Consider the following 19,253-nt stretch of genomic DNA (forward strand, 5'->3'; position numbering starts at 1 on the left):
GGGAGGTTTGAGCCCGACAATATCTGGGTCGCTGCAGCCTGTGGCAGGTGAACTTCATGAAACTGGGCTCCAATGGAGAGAGGTGAAGGTGGGCAAGGAGAAAGGAGGTGTGATGGTACCTGTCCCGTCCCCTCCCTCCCTGGCCCCAGGACCGCCATGGGTTCCTGCCCAGGCCCGTGATCAATCTCCCTCCACCTGGAGAACGCCCCTAAATGAAATTCCTGTTGGCGTGGGGCCTGCGATATAACAAGTCATTCGCTTTGCCTGGGAAATGAAAGATGATAAGGCAGAGTTCCTGGGACAGAGGTGATCTCCATAAATCTGCCAGAGTGTGCTGGGGATTACTTTGCGGGATTAATTATCTGTCCTTCAAACAAAGACCTGACCTCAGCAACCGAATGTCCCCAACCTGCGAGGGAGGGAGGTGGGCCGGGCTGGGAGGCAGGCCGCGGGGCCAGCATTGTGAGACACCAGCTCAGCACTCCGCTGCTCCTGGAAGACCCCGCATGGCTCCCTCCTGCTCAGCACTCCACTGCTCCTGGAAGACCCCGCATGGCTCCCTCCTGCTCAGCACTCCGCTGCTCCTGGAAGACCCCGCATGGCTCCCTCCTGCTCAGCACTCCACGTCTGCCTATCTCCCCCCACTTCCTGCAACTTGACCCTTCTTGACCCCTCCAACAACCAGGCCTCCCATCTGTTTCTCACTCCAACCTGGAGCATCCCTACCTCATGTCCTCTCCTAGTTACCCTTCTACTGCCCAGCCTCGGGGTGCGGGTCCTGATACGGGTGGGAGAGTTCACGCACAGTGGACAGATAAAGACTAGACCAGGAGCCAGTTTAGCATCTACCACTTAACCAACCATATGACCTTGAGTTTCTTGACCTCTCTAAGCCTCAGTTTACCCACCTATAAAGAGAACAGCATAGGCAGGGTCTGTACATGACAGACTTGTCATGACAATCCAGTGAGGCAGGGTGCCCCGTGGAAAGCGAGGACCTCAGACTCACACAGACCTGCCACTTCCTGGCCTAGCATGACCCTTCCTGTTACATACCCTTAGTGAGTCTGTCTCCTCATCTGTGAAATGGGGACACCGACAGTGCCTGTTGTAAGCATAAGATGCCACTTCTGGAGAAGGCCTTGCATGACACCTAGGGTGGGGTTCCACTGACATCCTATTACGGCTGCACAAGAAGTGGGGTCATAGTGGCTTCCTGCCTTCTGCTCTCACCCTAGGCCAGTCCCTTCTCCCTGCTGAGTCCACACTGTGCCAGGCAGAAGGCAACACTCTTGGAGCCAGAGAAAATCAGTGCTGATCACAGGAGGGCTGCCCAGAGCCAGGCTCCACGACAGCCAAGCCCCAATGAGCTCTTCCGAGTCACAGGGCCATGGAGGAAAGATGGCTGGTGTGGGCTTAGATTCCTGGAAAAATAAGGAGCGGGGGATGGATTTCATGGTCAAAATGTGGACGTTAGGTGGTCACCTCTGGGAAGAGGTGGCAGGGTGTGACGGAAAGGTCCTGGATATGGGATATGGGTGGCTTGGTGCCACCTGTGACCTGGGCAATGCCGGGCAGGCCACACCAGGTCGGCCTCCACGTTCTGGTGGGTAAAATGGGGAGGCCGCCCCTCCCGTGCAGCATCGTTCTGATGATGAATAACTTAGTGAAGGGTCCTGCAGCTGCTCAGGCTACATGAGCCCCGCAGGAAAGGATGGCTTCTTTCTAGGTTCTGATGGTGACATGGGGCCCGAGTAGGCCTTTAGGGTTCAGTGGCTCACGTCTCAGGGACCTGAGGACATGTGGGTCCCAGGGGATTCAGTGATCACCATGATGGGGAGGGACAGCCTGAGGCAAAGGAGGCAGATGGTTGTGAACTCCTGAGCCAACCAGGCAGCCAAAGCCCAGAGGTGACACAGTCCTGGGCATGGGGTGGGGATGGCAGGTCAGAGGGAAAATGGAAGCTGAGCTGGCTGGGGAGCATGAACCTCCCCATAAGAAACAGAATGGGGGCAACCAATCTGCTCCAGTCAGCTATGCAGACGACGCAAGCTGGGTGGCCAGGAAAGGCTTAAGGAGGCGGTGAGCAGGGAGACAAGGCTTAAAGGAGGGGAGGGGATAGGAAGATGGATAGAGGGGAAGCAGGCAGGTAAATAGCATGATGCAGGCTCCGCCCTGCCCTTCCCGAGTGCCCCTCTTTCAAGGAGGGACACTGAGCAACCACTATGGAAAACAGTGTGGAGGTTCCTCAAAAAATTAAAAATGGAGCCACCTTTTGACCCAGTGATTCCACTTCTAGGAATGTATCCTAGGAATCCTGAAACACTAATCAGAAAGAATATGTGCACCCCTATGTTCACAGCAGCACCGTTTACAATAGCCAAGATCTGGAAACAGCCCAAGTGCCCATCAGGAGATGAGTGGATAAAAAAGCTGTGGGACATTCACACCATGGAATACTACGCAGCTGTAAAGAAGAAGAATCTCATACCCTTTGGGACAGTATGAATGGAGAATATTATGCTAAGTGAAATAAGCCAGGCAGAGAAAGAAAAACATCACATGATCTCGCTTATATGTGGAATCTAAAGAACTTAATAAACTGATGAACAGAATAGATTCAGTGACACGGAAGCACAGATGAGACTGACAAATGTCAGAGGGATGGAGGAGGGCGGGTGGGTGGAGGGGGAGAGAGTAACCAAAGAATTTATATGCGTATATGCACAACCCAAGGACACGGACAATGGTGGGAGAGGGACTGGGGAGGAGGATGGGACCGGGTTGGAATGGGTCATTGGGGAGAAAAAGGGACATCTGTAATATTTTAAACAAAAATAAATAAATAAATAAATAAATAAATAAATAAATAAATAAATAAATAAATAAAGCAATAATTTACTCTTTAGTCAGGGGCATTGACCTCTTTTCCCTTAGGCTGTTAAATAAAAAAATGACAACAGCCAAAGGAAAAAAAAAAGGCACAATGAAAAGCAGTCATGCCCCTTAGGTGATGTCAATGACCTGGGAACAACAGTAGTTTACTGAGCTCTTACTATATGCCAGGCCCCTATTTGAGGCAGGTGTTTTTGCCTCTGTTCACAGAGGTGATCTGTCAAGGTCTCACAGGCAGTTGAACTTGAAGCCAGGATTAAATTCAGACCTATCTGATCCAAAGCTCGTAGCTGCTACCTCAGCAGACCAATGCAGGAGTCATTTCCCAAGGGGCATCTAGTAGGTCATTTTGTCCTGTGGGTGGCACATGCCGTCACTCCAGGTTGAGTCAATGTAGGGACAGGGTTCATAGCTCCTAACTCTTTGGCTACTGTGCCTGTAGGATGACCAGAGGCTGAGGCAGGGGCTCTGAATTCTGGAGAAGATGAGAAAGAAACAGCAGGGATTTCCTGGGCATGGAGTAGGGGTAGGATTTAGCTCTTTGTGGTCGTATTAAATTTGGACATGGGTGTCGTACTGGTCGGAATTAATTTCCATTGAAAGAGCAGTGATACATAACATGCAAGATTATGAAGGATAAACAAGAGAAATTATGAACTGATACATGAATGAATAGAGTTAAGATTCATACAGTTCCTTGCTGTGGTGGCTGAGAGCAGACATACGACCGGAATGGTAAAAAAGCTTTGGTGGCTGAGAGTAGACAAACGACTGCAAAGGGTTAGGTAAAAGGGGAGTTTGCTTGTTCAGATCTCTTGGGTCCACCCATACCCCTTTGAACAACACTCATCTCACTGGACTTCAGACTGGATCTCCAAAACTGGAGCCCAAACTACCTGGGTTCAAACCCTAGCTCCAACGTTTACAAGCTGAGCGGCCTTGGGAAAGTTACTTAACCTCTCTGAGCTCAGTTTCTTCATCTGTAAAGTGGGAACAATAATAGTGCCTTCCTCCTTGGGGTGCTGTGAGGGGTAAATGAGTTAATACACGTGAGCTGCTTAAAGCAGTGCGAGGCACGTGGTGATGACCCAGTAAATGTTAGGAGGTGGTATTGCAGTTGGGTTTTCCTTTTTACAGCCCCACCTTACCCCCTCTTCTCCCAAGGAAGTATCAGTTCCTGTACGTGCCTGTATTGTTGTTAAATGCCTACAGTTGCTTTGATATTTTTTACCTGCAGACATGGTGTTATGCTTTCCCATTCTATTTCTTCTATCACTCAATACTAGGTTTTAAAGATTGATCTATTTTGCTGTATGTACCTCTATTAAGTTGTATAAAATGAAATTGCTGACACTCAACCATTTTTGACCTACAAAAATGGTGATTTCATGTGATTTAACCTAATAGTATGTGGCTTCTAACTGATGCAGCGTATTCTTTAGTGTTGGGGTGGGCAAACCTTTTTGCAAAAGGCCCCAGTAAATATTTAGACTCCAAGAGGCAAAATTAGAGGACACTGTGTTGGCACTTATTTAACAAGAGAGAAAATTAACTTCCACTGAACTTGTTGATGAAATTAGAAATATAATAATTATTGAACACCATTTTTTGAAATACAGGTCTACTTGGGGGAAGAATGGAACTTTGGTGGAAGGAATAATCTTTCACCTACGTGTTCAAAGATAGTGCTTACTACCATCAAATCAGTTGCAAAGATACTCATCTTTAAAATCCATTCTCCGCTCATAGATCACATAAAAACAGGCAGCTGGGGGATCTGGCCCACATGTCCATGAGGGGCGTGAAGAGGCTGGTCACTGTAGTTGCCATTTGCATTTCTCTGGTTTCTAGTCGGTTTCAGTTCTTCTGCATATGTCCACTAGCCATTAGGTTTCCCATTCTGTAAATATCTTTTGCCTATTTTTCCACCGAAATTTCCAATTTTTTTCTATTAACTTATAGGAAATCCTTAATTATTCTAAGCATTAGTCCCTTATTGGTTTTAAATGTTGCCAAAATCTCCCCACATGTCATCTGTTGTTAACCTTGTCTATATATTGCTATTGAATTGGAAATCCTTTGATGTAGATAATTTTCCAGCTATGGTCTGTGCTCTCTGGGTGCTAAGAAGTTCTTTCCTACCACAAGGTCACAAGGATATACCCCACATTGCCTTTTACCAGCTTTACAGTTTACCTTTCACATCGAGGCCTTTAATCCATCTGGAGTCCACCTTAGTGTATGGTATATAGTAGGGGTCTTGCCTTATTTTCCTCTCTATGGTGCACTAGTTTTCCCAACACCAGCTACTAAACAAGTCATTTTCCCCCCATTGATTTGCGGTGCTACCTTTATCATATATCAAGTTCCCATATATACACGGCTCTGGTTCTAAAAGCTCTTTTCTGTCCCACTGGCCTATCTATCTTTAAAAGTGTGCTAGATGGATTTGGGGCCTGTCTGGGGCCTGTCCCATTCAAGGCCCTGCTCCCTTTTGTGCACTAGTTGCCTGGGGTGACACCATCTCAGGTTGCAAGCGACCTACAGCTTGTGGATACTACTTGCAATGATAAGCTGGCCAATCTGACCCCCTCTAGGAAACTTGGAATTGGAAAGCTAGCATATGGAGATGGTTGACAGTTGACAGAAGGCCCTTTCAAGGCGAGCTGTGATGGAGAAGGGGCAGTATGGTCATCATGGACCAGGAGAGTACATGAGGGAGCCAGTGGGGTAGAAAGAGATGAGGGGGACAAATGCTCAAAGAGGAGCAAAGATGCCGTGATAGACTGGATAATGGCCATCAAAGACGTCCACGTCCTAATCTCTAGAACCTCTGCAGGTTACCTTACATGGCAAAAGGAACTTTGTAGATGTGATTCATTAAACACCCTGAAATGGGGAGATTACCTGCTCCCTAAACGCAATCACAAGGACCTTAAGAGGGAGGCAGAGGGGGATTTGCCTACAGAAAAGGAGAAGGTAGTGTGACCAGGAAAAAGAGATTGGAGTGATGCAACCACAAGCCACTGAATGCTGGCAGCCACTGCTGCTGGAAAAGGCAAGAAATGGATTCTCCCCTGGAGCCTCCAGAAGGAACCAGCCCGGCTGACACCTTGAGTTTAGCTCTCAAGGCTCATTTTTGACTTCTGGCCTCCTGAATAGTAAGAGAATAAATTTCTGTGGTTTGAAGCCACTGAGTTTGTGATTTTTTTAAACCAAATGACAGATGCTATAAGAAAGGAGTGTGCTTGAGCTTGCTGTCCCAGTTCCTTATGCCAGGAGACCTGGATCTGAGGAGAGTCTGCCCCGGATTCCTGCGGGAACCCCACAGCCTCACAGAAAGCCCCTTTCTCTGAGCTTCCTAGTGCTCTTGGGACAACAGATGCCCTGAAAAGAACAATTCATACTCCTTAGCTTGACCCTCAACACCCTTCAAATCATCTTTCACTTTTTCTCTTCTGCAGCCTAGTTGGTTTACCCGCTGCCCCTTAGACCTCTCATGAATAGTCCTCCCTCTAGGCCTTCGCTCCTGTTGGTCCCTCCTGTCTCAAATGCCCTCCCCGCTAACCCACCCATCCTTCATCCCAGTGGCAGTCCCAATAATACCGCCTTGTGGGTGTTATTGGGTATGGCGCTGCCCATTTCCAAAGTGGCTGCATTAACGCGCTCCTATTCAACAGAGGGCTGCTATTTCCTGAGCTCTTGCCTGGTGCCAGGCCTGTTCTGAGCACTTTACGTGTTTCGATGTGACTATTGAACCCCTATGAGCTGTCATCCCTCTCATTCTACAGATAAGGAAAGGCTCGGGTTTCTCCTGTGTCAGTTGTGCTCAATCTTCGGTCATTTGAATGCCATCCTCCCAATTTTTTGCCATATTTTCATGCAACTTGGATTATTATTATTTACTATTTTCCTTTAATTTGATTCATTTTTTTCTTCTAAACATTATTCTAAAAGAATTTAAGAGAGGATGAATCAAATGGAAAACCAGTTCATTGGCCATAAATAGAAGGTGACTGTAAATAGAGAAAATGAGCCCATGTGGTTAGATTCTAGCTGCACCAGCTTCACATTCGAAGGCTCTGGTGATCTCTCTTTTTGTTAAAGGGGGAGAGGAGCCCAGGGGTAGAGAGGTGTTAAAGGGGTGAGCGGCCAACTGGACTTTCTCCTGGGCAGAACTGAAAGAGAACTGAGAAGACAGGAACTGTCTCGCTGTGGGATTCAGAGCTATGTCATGCCCCACCCGTGAGTCACTTAAAGTCATCTCTCTGGGGAATCGTGTCTGGGTGAAATGCTGTCCTGGCCCCATCCCAGCCGCCTGTACTCCCGGTCTCCCCTGATCTCCGAGGACTTACTGAAAGCGCGGCTGGTTAGCAAACGCCATGTGGATGCTTGAGCAACTCTTCACACGCTTACCTCCCAGCAAGTCCTCCAGCTTCTCAGTGGAACGGTTTTCCATTTTCAATTTTCATTCTAGAGGCTGTCTCCCCAAGACCACCGAGTGTGGAAGCTGGCTTATCGAGACCTTGATAAGCATCTGCTATCATGGACAGGCGATTCTCCTGTCCCTACAGATGTCTGAGAGGACCAACAGCATCCCAGGACTCAAGTTCCCATTTGCAAAATGCTCCCTAAGCCTCAACTAAATTGTTCTTGTGGACATTTAAGATTCCCACTGTCCTTGTGAGGAAAGACCAGTCACTGGCTCCTTTAAAATAACCCTTGCTCTGCTGGACGTTGTTGTGAAGTGCCCTTCAGCCTCTACTTGCACTGATTCAAAAGCATTGCACTGATGTGGTCCTTCAGAGCGGGGCCCTCCTGCCCTGGCAGCGGGAGGGTCGGGAGGGGCAGCGAGCTGGGAAACACAGGCAGCCTGCTTCCACCCCACTTCCCCACAACAGAAACTCCTTGGGGAGGGGGGTCGGATGGAGCAGAGCCCAGCAGGGTAAGACTATGAGCAATAAATTATTCTGTGCCAGAATGTTTGTTCACTTCAATCAATGTCTGAAAATATCTGCCCTGAAATCTCTGTTTCCAGGATATTGGTCAAATATTTGAATGGGACAGCCAGTTAATTGACTCAGGCAGAGCACTTGACAGAGAGGCAGAGGGAGAAGCTGCAGGGGCGCAGAAAGACGGCAGAGCCCAGAGCTGGGTCGGGTGACTCCCAAACCTGGGCGGTACCATCCAGTGCGCAGGGCAGGGGGAGGGGAGAGGCCAGAGGTGCTGGATGAGTGCGGGTTCTGGAGCCAACCTGCTCACCTCCCACCAGCCATGTGGCCCTGGGGAGGCGGGACTCAGTTTCCTCATTTGGAAAATGGGATAATGATAGTAGCACTGAGCTCATAGGGTTTATTGGGAGGACTAAAGAGTTGATGCGGGTGGAAGCATTCTGATCTGTGCCTAAGCCCAGACGTATTCGCTCCTATTGCTGTTATTGTTACTCCTCAGCCTGGTGGTTGAAGCTTTCCCAGTGAGTCTTATGCTGCGCTGGAGGCCCCCTGAGTGTGTGCTCACCCCCGGCCCTGTGGCTGGGGGCTCCTCCCTTCCTCACGGTCTTTCCAGTCATCCCTTGAGACCGCCTTTCCTTTCCTGATCTGAAGTATTTGCTATTTCCTCCATGCTTAGGCTTTGTGCTGAATTACTTGTACAGCTGGGTTCTTCCTGGGACCTACACTGGACATGTGTGGTGAACTGGTGGGTGGGCTGACATTTTGGCTAAAAGAAAGGTCCCTCCCTTTCTTGGTTTAAATTGCTCCTGTAAAAGAGATGGGGGTGCGGAGGGTGGCATGGTGTCCCTGTGGCCCTATGGGCCCTACAGAGAGAAGGGCTATAGGCTGGAGCCAGAGGGGAGAGGAGTCGTCCCTGTCTGCCCACGATCCACTATGCTCCAGGGTCATGGAGTGTCCAGGGGATGTTGGAGGGGCCAGGATGAGTTACCCTCCTCCAGTGGCTTGACATAGGGACACCCACAAGGGGTCAGGGGCAAAAGCCCAGGTCAGTTAAACAAAACATGGGAATAGCCTCCTTCCAACCCCAAGGAGGCTCTGAAACACTTGGAGATTTTACAGAGAGTGGAAGTCTTGGGTTTGGGGGGCAGGGAGGACAGGCACGAGCTGGGGACATTTGTATTTTTAGAGGCTCCATTACCACCTACACGCTGAGGAACCCTAGTATCTTATATGTACTGGTCATCAACCAGACCATAATTCTTTTAGATAAACCCATTAATATTCCCATTTTACAGATAAGGAGACTGAGGCACAGACAGGAGAAATAACCTGCTCCGATCACCTGGACTTGAGCCAGGTTGGCCATAAGCAGGGAGTGTGACTAAGGCTTCTTCTACAGTCTCTCTCCCCAGGGTGCCTTGCCCATAGCAGGCACACAATAAATACCGATGACAAGGAAACACTAACAAAAATGTAGGTGCAGATGTCGACAATTTTTTGTCCCCCCTGGGAAGTCATGAATCAGAGCTGCATGGGGGCAGGAGGTGGCCAATGGGCTGAGCTAGTAGAACTCCATCTGCTTCCTCACCCTCTCTGCAGGGCACGCCAGGGTGTCTCCCTCCTGTGTCCCCCCCCCCCCCCCCCATCCTCTCCTCCTCCTTCCTGCTCCAGCTGGGCTGAGCTCAGAGAGACAGGAAACAGCAGTGTGGGGTTGTGGGTGACTTCAGGCTTAATATCTTTGTTACCATATTGCAAAAGGGCATGCCTAAGACGGCGCCTTACGCTTAATCTTTCTCTTTTATTGCTTTTGCTCTTGTATGATTTAACCTTGCACCGGGTATCAAGCTAGATAAATAAAAACTTTTATTTCAGATTAGCCCCGGCTGGGGGCTGCCTTGAAAGCTGAGCAGTCAACCAGGGCGCTAGATGAAAAAGGGAGCTAGGAATCTGAGCTGCTTAGAGGGGCTCATCTCAGGTTCAAAGCCTCCTAAATATCTGAGACCTTTTCTGAGGTGGGAGGGACAAAATCTCCTCCCATATCCACAGCCTAGGGAGACTGAGGCAGGTGACTGAAGTCTCCCTAGCCCAGCCAGCCTTCCTTATCCCCCTTCCTAATGCTCCTCACCCCAGTTACCTGCTCCTTGCCTTGGTATTTCCTTCCTGATGCTTAACAGTCTGCAAACACTGACTTTGCTGACTTCTCTCTCTTCCCCACTAGAATGCAAGCTCCATGAGGGCAGTGAGAGCGGCTTTCCCTTCACAGCTGGTCCCCAGGGTCCAGCATGCAGCCTTGGCACACAGTAGGCACTCAATTAACATTTGTTGGTTAACTGAATGAATGAATGAACATATCCTAGGGTTCCAGTCTGGCATGCAGATCACGGTTGACACAAATCGTTTGGTTTCTTGGACTGAATATCTGGATTTGAATCCTGGGCCCACCACTTATGTGCTGGCGACCCTAAGCACATTTCATGAGCTTTGTGAGTTGTAGCTTCCTCATCTGTGAAATGACTCTGGCCAGCCACATTCTGGGGTTGGGGGGGGGGGGGGGGGAGAGACGATGTATGTAGCTCAGGGCAAACTCTCACATGTGTTCAGAAAAAGACATACAAGATGTTCACAGCACAGTTGGTAATAGCAAAAGTCAATCCATACACCCATCGAAGGGAAAATGGGTTACCTGTTGTATTTTCACATAATGGAATAATATGTAGTAACAAAAATGAACAAATGATACCAAAAAACATGGATGAATCTTCGATATATAATATTCAGTAGAAAACAAGTCCTAGGAGACTGTGCATAACATGGTAATTTTAAAATAAAGTTCAGAGACAACTAAATCTAAGCAATATGTCATTCACATATATATGACAAAATATTTTTTAAAGCAAGGGAATGAAAAAATGCAAGATTAAAAGATATGGGTATGTGGACAGGGAGATGGGCTGGGCTGGAGGAGGGACCAAGGCAGATGTAAGGTATGAGTGACGGTCTAGCTCTTGGGTTGGCTGGTGAGTTCACAGGTGTCCACAATATTACTAAAAATTAATAATGAAACTAAAGAGGGCCACACATGAACCAAGGTTGAAATCAGTTGTGTGCCTAGGGTATGTCAAATTAAGAGAGAAAGAGAAAATACAAAATAGATGTCAGCCAATTTCATAATTCTCCATAGATCTCAAAGCCCTGGGAAATCCAATACAAAACAGTTATATTAGAGAAGAGAAAAGAAAAAAGCCAACTTTTAAAATAAGACAAATACACGCTGACATAGAGAAACCAGCCTAGAAGGTCCCCCCAAGTAACTTCTGACCATGAACTAGAATCACCCCCAGCCATGACTGTCTAGGGGCCCCCAGGCACACCTGAAGAGGACTGGTTCCCTGAGTGGAGCTGAGGTCCATTCCCTGCCCACCTGGGCATGTGGATGAAAGGTACAGCAGAAGAGGTTCTGGTTGGGCCTAAGGGGGAGGTCTTGGGGTACATGGGGTACCCAGGAAGCTATATAGTGTCACAAGCAAGGGACAGAGACTCCTGCCCGTGTGGGACAGAGGAGATGCAGAAACGGAGGGCCTCAGACTCTGTGGCAGTGAAACCTTTTAAAAGTCCACCGACCACTGTTATTCATGGGAAAGAAAAAGGAAGCCACCAACAAAGAGCAGACAGGGCGTCATTAAAGGAGGGAGGAAGAACACAGAGCAGGACTCTCTGGCTCATCACAAGGTGTGCACAGACGAGTGCTGGAGCTGGAGAGAAGCTGAGCAGAGGCAGAGATATCAGGGAGAAAGAAGGGCAGGCTCTCCTGTGCTTCATCAGGAGGACTGTAGTGTTGGTGGTTTATTTCATTGTTGTTTAGGTATGGGGGTGGGAGACAACTCTAGATAATATGCCAGTGTATTCATATAATTAAATATAAAAAACTCTCCAGAAGCACTGTCCCTTGATATTTTGGAAAGAAGAAAGCCTGGAGGTACAAAGGGATAAACCTTGGGTACTTCATTCCAGCTCTAAAGAGAAAGCCTAGCAACTGCTAGTGGCAGCAGGGGACTGGGTACAAAAGGCTTGGTGGCCCATCCAGGCTCAGTGGGAAAGTGTGCGGGGATCAGTTAGTGATGTCTGAATTGGTGTGGGCTTGGGGGGTTCTGGCACATGTGCAGACATGGGTCCAATAGATCAGCTTTCTTTATGAATATGTCCCTTTCTGCCTAGGCCACCACCAGGACCCCAGAAACCTAGACTCAGACGTTAGAAGCTTCTTTGTCTCCTCCTTTTCTTGCACCATCTATTTTCAGTGTGTCAGCAGAGCCTGCTGACTCGTCCTGTACGTTTCCACATCAACCGCACTGCTCCTCCCCTAGACTGTGCAGCAGCCCGTAAGCTGACTGCCCTCGTGCCAGTGCTTCCTGTTCCCATCACGCAGAACTCCCGGGGATGACTCTTCTGATGACCCCGTGCTCACCCCCCCCAGCTCCGCTCGGGAACCCACTTCTCTTGCCTTCCACCAACTGGCCCCTCCACCTGACTGATGCGCCCTTCACCTCTCCTAGGCCCCCTCTGGGCTTCAGCCAGGTGGGCCGTTTCCCCTGTGCCCGGCCAGATGTCCTGAAGCTTCTGGGGCTTCCAGGCACCCACTGTGCTACCCCACAGGAGCTCTGGCATGCAACTCAGATATCCAAAGCATATCTGCTTTTTCCTGAGTTTTCACTTCTCTGGGGGGAGGAAAATGCCACGCAGCTTAATCACGAGGGCTTTGATGTGCTTCAGATGATGGTCTCCGGTGATAGCTGCCCCCCACCAGGCCGTGGCTGAGGGCCCGGTTCAGTTACTGGCTTATGTGGGGGGTGTGGGTTTGTGCAAATCTGACTGTATCTGATTATTCGCCCTCTCTTCACACACACACACACACACACACACACACACACACACACACACACACACACACACAAATGCAGCCTTCACTTCAAAGCACTCAGAGTATTTTCAAGGAACTGCCTCACTCGGCAGCATTAAAAGTAAAATCTGGAGAGTGGAGTGAGGGCTCTGTCCTTCACCAATGTACCTGGGCAGGTCCTCATGAGACAGGTGGCGAAACCTCTGCCTTTCAAGGGGGAGTCGGGGGTTTCGGCTGATCCTGTCACAGGTTCTTTATTCTAGGCCAGTGTTTCTCAACCCGGTTTTCATTATGCCCCCCCCCCCCATTTGAGACACTTCCTAAGCACTTCCCCACCACCCGCCTGACATTTCAAAACCACGGATACAACATATATCTATGCTTTATACATAAAAAGAGTAAGATAGGTATCTTTCACCCCTCAGGACAAATGGCCACCCCCTCGGGGGAAGTATCTCCCCTACTGACAACACATAGTGTTCTAGATCAGCGCTTCTCAGAGTGTGGTCCCCAGACCAGCAGTGTCAGCATCGCCTGGACCCCACAGTAGGTTTAGGGTAGGGTGCAAAATTTTGCATTTCTGATAATTCCCAGGTGACACTGCTGCTGCTGGTCCAGGGACCATACTTTGTACCACTGTTGTCAAGGAAATTGGTATATTTTGGAGCTGAAGAGACTTGGGTTCAAGTCCCTGCTCTTCTGCTTAGTAGCTGGGACTCTTGGCCAATCTCTGTAGACCCTCTGAGCCTTGTATCCTTGCCTCCAAGTGGAGTAATTGTCTCCCTCATGCACTATTGTGGGAACAAACATGTTCAGCCAGTGCCTGGCACATGGTGGGCACCCAATAAATGGGGTTCCCCCACTCACCCTGGGGGATGCTGCAGAGCTGCAGAGGGCCAAGGAAGCGGGGTCAGATGGGGAAAGGGATGTGGGCTGCAAGGCCTGGATGACGGGACAGGTTAGGCCTCTTCAGCCTGCAGAGAGGACAGTGGAGTGGTGGCAGGGCTGAGGGGGGTGTCACACCAGACAAAGTGGAAAGTGCTGCCTGGGCTCTCTCACCAAATCCTCCTACCCCAGGTGGCAAGGGCTCTCCTGGCACCAGACAGAAGTCCGTGGCATCAATTAAGAGAAGGAGAGAAGCAAGCGACAGAACTCATCTGTCTCGTATTTGTGGAAAATGAAAGCGCTTCCAGCCCAGGACAAAGGACTCAGAGTCAGAACCCCCAGAGGGCTCGTTCAAATGAGTCCCTAGGTCCTGCTCCCTGACTCGGTAGTTTGGGGTGGGGCCTGAGGATTGGCATGTCTAATAGGTGCCCAGGTGTTGCTGCTGGTGGTCCGTGGCCCCCACTTTGAGAACCACTGCTCCACAGCCTCTGGTAGAAGGTTCCCTATGCCAGGTGACTGAGGAAAGACGAAAAATCCAGTGCTTATGGGAAGATGATGGCAGGACCGAATCCTGGGCTGTGGGGCTTCTGCGGTGACTGAGAGAGCCTGCAACCAGGGCTCCTGGCCACCTGGGTGAGCCTGGCTTGGCGACAGGTAAGAGTGGCCACAGCAAGCAATTCGGATTTCTGATGGCATGACATATGCTAGTTTTCCCCATACCTGATGGGTGGTAGGCAGGAGGGAAAAGGCTGACATCTGTCGAGGGCTTACTATGCGCTGGCCTGTGGTACCCATTCACCCAACGCCACTCACTTTATATAATGGTTTCAATTACTTTTATTTTCACAGCTCTGTGAGAAAGATACCTTCGGCCCCAGTTAAGAGATAGAGAAACTGATGCTTCAAGAGTTTCAATCACTCACTTGAGGTCACTATGCTGAGAAGACAGGACGCCTCTCTGAAACAAACCGTAGTTGGGAGTTAAATTAAGCAACTTCCCTGACCAAGGGGGCTTTAAAGGCACCTCAGGCCAAGGGCCTGTTCTGGACTCCTGCTGCACCTACATCTCCTGTCCCACCAGCAACGTCCTGTCAGCATGGCCTCCGTAGGCTCTGTCTCGGGTCCCTCACTGTGATGCTAGCTGGGGACGGGACACTAAGGGCAACCTCCCTGATGGTCTGCTTGCTCCCTCCTGCCCTCCTCCAACACTCCTCTGAACACATCCCTTTCCTGCTGAACTGGCTCCCTGCTGTCCTCGGGGCCAAGGTCGGGCATTGTTCTGAGCCGGGCATTCCGCACCCTGCATGGCTGGGGCCGCCCTCTCTTTGTGGCCTCCCCTGTGTGCTGCGCTCAGCCACGCTGAATTACTGCAGTTCCATGAACATGCCACGCTCTCTCCTACTCTTGGATCTGCTCCTTCTGCCTGCAACAACCCTCCCTCTACCATTCCCGGCTAACTCCAGCTCACCAGTCAGTGGGTGGCTCAGATACTCTGTGAGTCTACTCACCCCAGTGATGGCTGGGGGAGGCACCCCCTCCCATAAATTCTTTCTCACTTCTAATTATGGATATTTTCAAACACACACAAAAGTAGAGAAAATAGTCTAATGGATCCCCCTGAGAGCCATCACTCCATGTCAACAATTACCAACACAGTCCAGGCTTCTCTTCACAGTGTCCCACCCACCAGGGCATCACAGTCTGTCTCCCTGCCACACTGCAAGTTCCTGAGGCCAATACAGTTCTCCCACCTCCCCTCTCCCCCTGCCCCAGCCCTCAGGACATTAGCATAGGTCTCAGCCCTCATTAGCATGAGGTTAGAAGACCTTCAAACCACTGTGAGTAGATATCAAGATCCCCGTTTGTTGAGCATTTACTTTATGTTCAGGCATTCTCCTGAGCACTAACATGTCCCAGTTTACTGAGTCCTGATAGCATCCCTGTGAGGCCCAGGCTACTATTACCTCCATTTATAGACTGGGAAACTGATGCTCAGGTTACACAGCCGGTCAGTGGTGGAAGGCAAGCAAGACGGTCTAATTCAGGGATGGAGCTACCCATAGAAATAGAGTGTGAGCCACAGGTGTAATTTTAAATTCTCTTTTAGCCACTATAAAGGTGAATTAATTTTAATATGTTGTATTTAGCCCAGTGTATCTAAAATATCATTTCAACATGTCATGAATATAAGACATTATTACTGAGATATTTTACAATCTGTTTTGCATACTAAGTCTTTGCATACTGCTGTGGGTTATATTTGCAGCACGCCTTAATTCCAACCAGCCACGTGTCAAGTACTCAATAATCAATAGCAACTGTACTGGCCAGCACAGCTATGGCCACCTCCCTGGACAGTGGCCTTAAAGCCTGCACTTTCAATCATTTCTCTTTAAATGAGTGAAGGAGAAAATGAGTGAATAGGACTCCCAGGGACCCCTGGCCTTGATATTTCCTTGATAATTAATAATACTTAATATTTTATGGCCCTTTAGAGTCTCTCTGGCACCATCTTATCTACCATGGAGATTATTAACCCTGTTCGCTGGATGAGAATTATGGTGTTAAGAGGGGCAAAGCATCTTGCTTGTACACACTGCTGCAGGCAGCAGAGCTGGGCGTCAAACCCACAACTCTGGACTCCAAGTCCAGTGCTCTGCAGGGAAGTGGGACATGGTTGTCCCTCAAAGCAGGACTGTCACTGTGTGGCAGAGGAGATGTCTGTTCAGACCACAGGCTGGGCTGGCTGTTGGGGATGGAGGCTGCAGAGACCTATTTTGGCTGGGCCCCAGAGGAAGTGGTGCCCTTGGAGAGTGGCAGGACAGGCACAGGCCCAGGGAGATGATGGGGCCCATGCCAGGTTCTCTATGGGAAAGAACTCTGTCATTCTTCAGCCTCAGTTTGGCCACGAGAGGCTGAGAACAAATTGATGGCAATAAAGCCATAACTTACCTCTGAAGGCCTCTTTGTTCTTGGCAAAACAGAGGGGTCATTAGTAATGGGGAAAGCATGGGTGTGCAGACATAAATCCCCCAGCTGCAGGGCTGATAAACAGCGTGGAGGGGACGAGGCCCAGGGGAGCCAGGCAGGTTAACCACGTGCCCTGGGTCACTATGGGCTCAGGCCCGTGTTCATCCATGTGCAGACTGAGCCACCCCCTGCCCAGGCTCTGGAGGCAGCTGGAGACCTGGGCACCCACATTGGCCCTAAGGACTCCCACCTGGTTCTGAGAGCCCCAGAGGCTCTTTGTTCTCTCTTTCAAATGAAAATGGTTCCAGAGCACCTAGGGCTGGAGCAGGCCCTGCCAGGCACTCAGGCCCAGTTTGGGACAGTCAGCATGAAGGTACCCCTGTGGGCATCCCTTCCTCCTGCTTCATGCCAAACGGGAACTGGCCAAGCCTCTCAGGAAAGGGCTGCGTCTCCCAAGAGAAGCAGGTGTGTGAGGCCAGATCCTTGGCAGACAGTATTCTTTGCAGCAGTGTCTACACTGGCCAAGGGAAATAGAGACAAGGCCAAGTCCTAGCCTTCTGTCACCTGCTCCCCTGGGGACTCTGCCCTCCTGCCCATCTGCCTGCTATAGGCTCATACTGAGGCTGGCTTGCAGGGAGATTATGCCAGTCCAGGGCCAGAGGAGAAGGGCGGGCAGGCACAGGTGGGTGGCAAGCAGGTGAACCAGGCGCTAAGGGTGGGGAGGGAAGAAAAGAGAAGGGCTGCCTGCCCTTTCCCGAAGCTGTCAGAAAGGATTTGGGTGGGATCGAGCAGTGACAAACACAGGACCACAGAGGCTACCCTGTGATTGTTGTCCAAGTGCCGTCTTACCAAGGATGGCAAACATGTGTCAGTATGGTTCTTTTTCTTTCCACACCCACAGCGGGTTCTACCAACTGAACACAGCACTCAGCCTGTTTGGCTTCATGGTCCTCTTCAGGCAGCCACTACCAATCAATCAAAGCTGGCATGTGAGAGGAAGCCCATTTGTCATCCTTTCTAAAAGCCCCCAAGGGACATCTGTGCTGGCAGTGGGAATCCTATAAAGCAATGCTAAGTGCTCCAGGACTTCTAGAAGTTTCTACCTCTTGCACCCCCTACCCCACCCCTGGACACATCCCCTACCTGCAGTTTCACATCCTGAGTCTCCCTTCTCATTCTGTTGTTTGCACTTTGGACTTCGCCCAGGAGAGTATGTTGCTGGACACTCATAGGATGCTGCCCCAGGCAGCTGTCCCCAGATCCTAAGCTCCAAGCCCAGCTCAGACACCAGAGGCTCAGCAGCTCCACCCTCTAGCCTCCTGCTCCAAGGGAAGGGGCAGGAGGTAGAGATGGCTGGGGCCATCTTTAAAAGTTGGAGAAGACCTGGGGTCAGGGACAGTCAGCCTGGCACCCAGCATTGACCTGGAATGGACCAATTCCCTGCAGAATGGCCTCCCAGAGTCACTGCAGGTCTGGTTCCCTGCTCCTCAGCCCAGAGGCAATGAGATGAGGGGACAATAAATACCTCACTCAGCCAGGTGTCCCTGTCACCGCTGCTACCTTATTCTGGCCCCCTGACTCCATCAACCTGGGGCTCAAGGGTGTTCTCTCTGATCTCCAGAGCAAGTTCCTTGTCACCAGGAGGCACTTGCTTTACTTTCCAGTTTGAAAAATTCATGGAGGCCAGCAGCACCCAGGGCCACCCTCCTCCTCTGCCCACCAGAAGAGGACCCCAGTTCCCAGGGGACTCTGCCTCCTGTCGAGCTGCTTCCTTCCTAGGACCAACATGCCTACATCCTGGCCTAAGGAACACCTGCATCTGAACCACCTGGGGCACTGCGAATAAGGACCATGCCTGATCACCACCCGTCCTACAGAACGAGAGTCTCTGTCAGTGCCAAGGACTCTGCATTTTTGGTAGGAGCCCCTGACAATTCTCACTAGTCTTTGAAAACCCACTGTCCTAGAGTAACATTCATTCATTCTACAAGTACATGTTGGGGTTTACTCTCTGCTGGTATCAGAATGGGGAAGCAGGGTGGAGGGAGCAGCAGCCCAAACCCACGCTGCTGCTGCTCTGCACATGAGCTGGTCTGGCATTTGCTCTGGGTCCTGGGTCCCCTGGGCTTAGAGGCACAATAGTAGTCATGCTGGCAGCTACAGGTCACAGGGAGCCCATAATACCCCTGATTTCCTGCATTTACAAAGATGTGAGGGGTCTCCTTCCCACCAGCAAACCCCCAGCTTCCCAAGGGTATTATTAGCTGCAAGCAGTAATAATAACAGCTAACACAAAATACCACACATATGTTAATTAAGCTCTTTACATATACTGTCTTCTGACCTTTGAACCACCGAGGTAGGTACTCTTATTGCTTCCATTTTATGGATGAGAAACTGAGATATAGAGACACACCCAAGACAATATGCTCAAGAATCCGTCCTCTATGTTCTTGATCACTACACCTTGGTGTCTTTGAACTTAAGGAAGAAAATGTCCCCCAAATGCCATTCCCTATCCTTGGGGGTATGGTAGAGAGGGGGGATGCGGTGGCCACTGGTCTGGTGGCCTGCCATCTTCTTGGCTATCGGTCTGGCATTCCCACGTGTGCCAAGCTGACCCTTCACTGCCTCATGGGTAGAGCAGGAAAGCC

General features: G+C 50.1%; 1 protein-coding gene across 4 annotated transcripts in view; it reads right to left on the reverse strand.

Moving 5' to 3' along the window:
- Window positions 1–19,253, reverse strand: part of CDH23 (cadherin related 23) — a 338,466-nt gene that overhangs the window by 190,710 nt on the left and 128,503 nt on the right. The window lies entirely within an intron of this gene.

This window comes from Miniopterus natalensis, chromosome 14 (assembly GCF_054644295.1).
Source record: "Miniopterus natalensis isolate mMinNat1 chromosome 14, mMinNat1.hap1, whole genome shotgun sequence".
Taxonomy (NCBI): Eukaryota; Metazoa; Chordata; class Mammalia; order Chiroptera; family Miniopteridae; genus Miniopterus; species Miniopterus natalensis.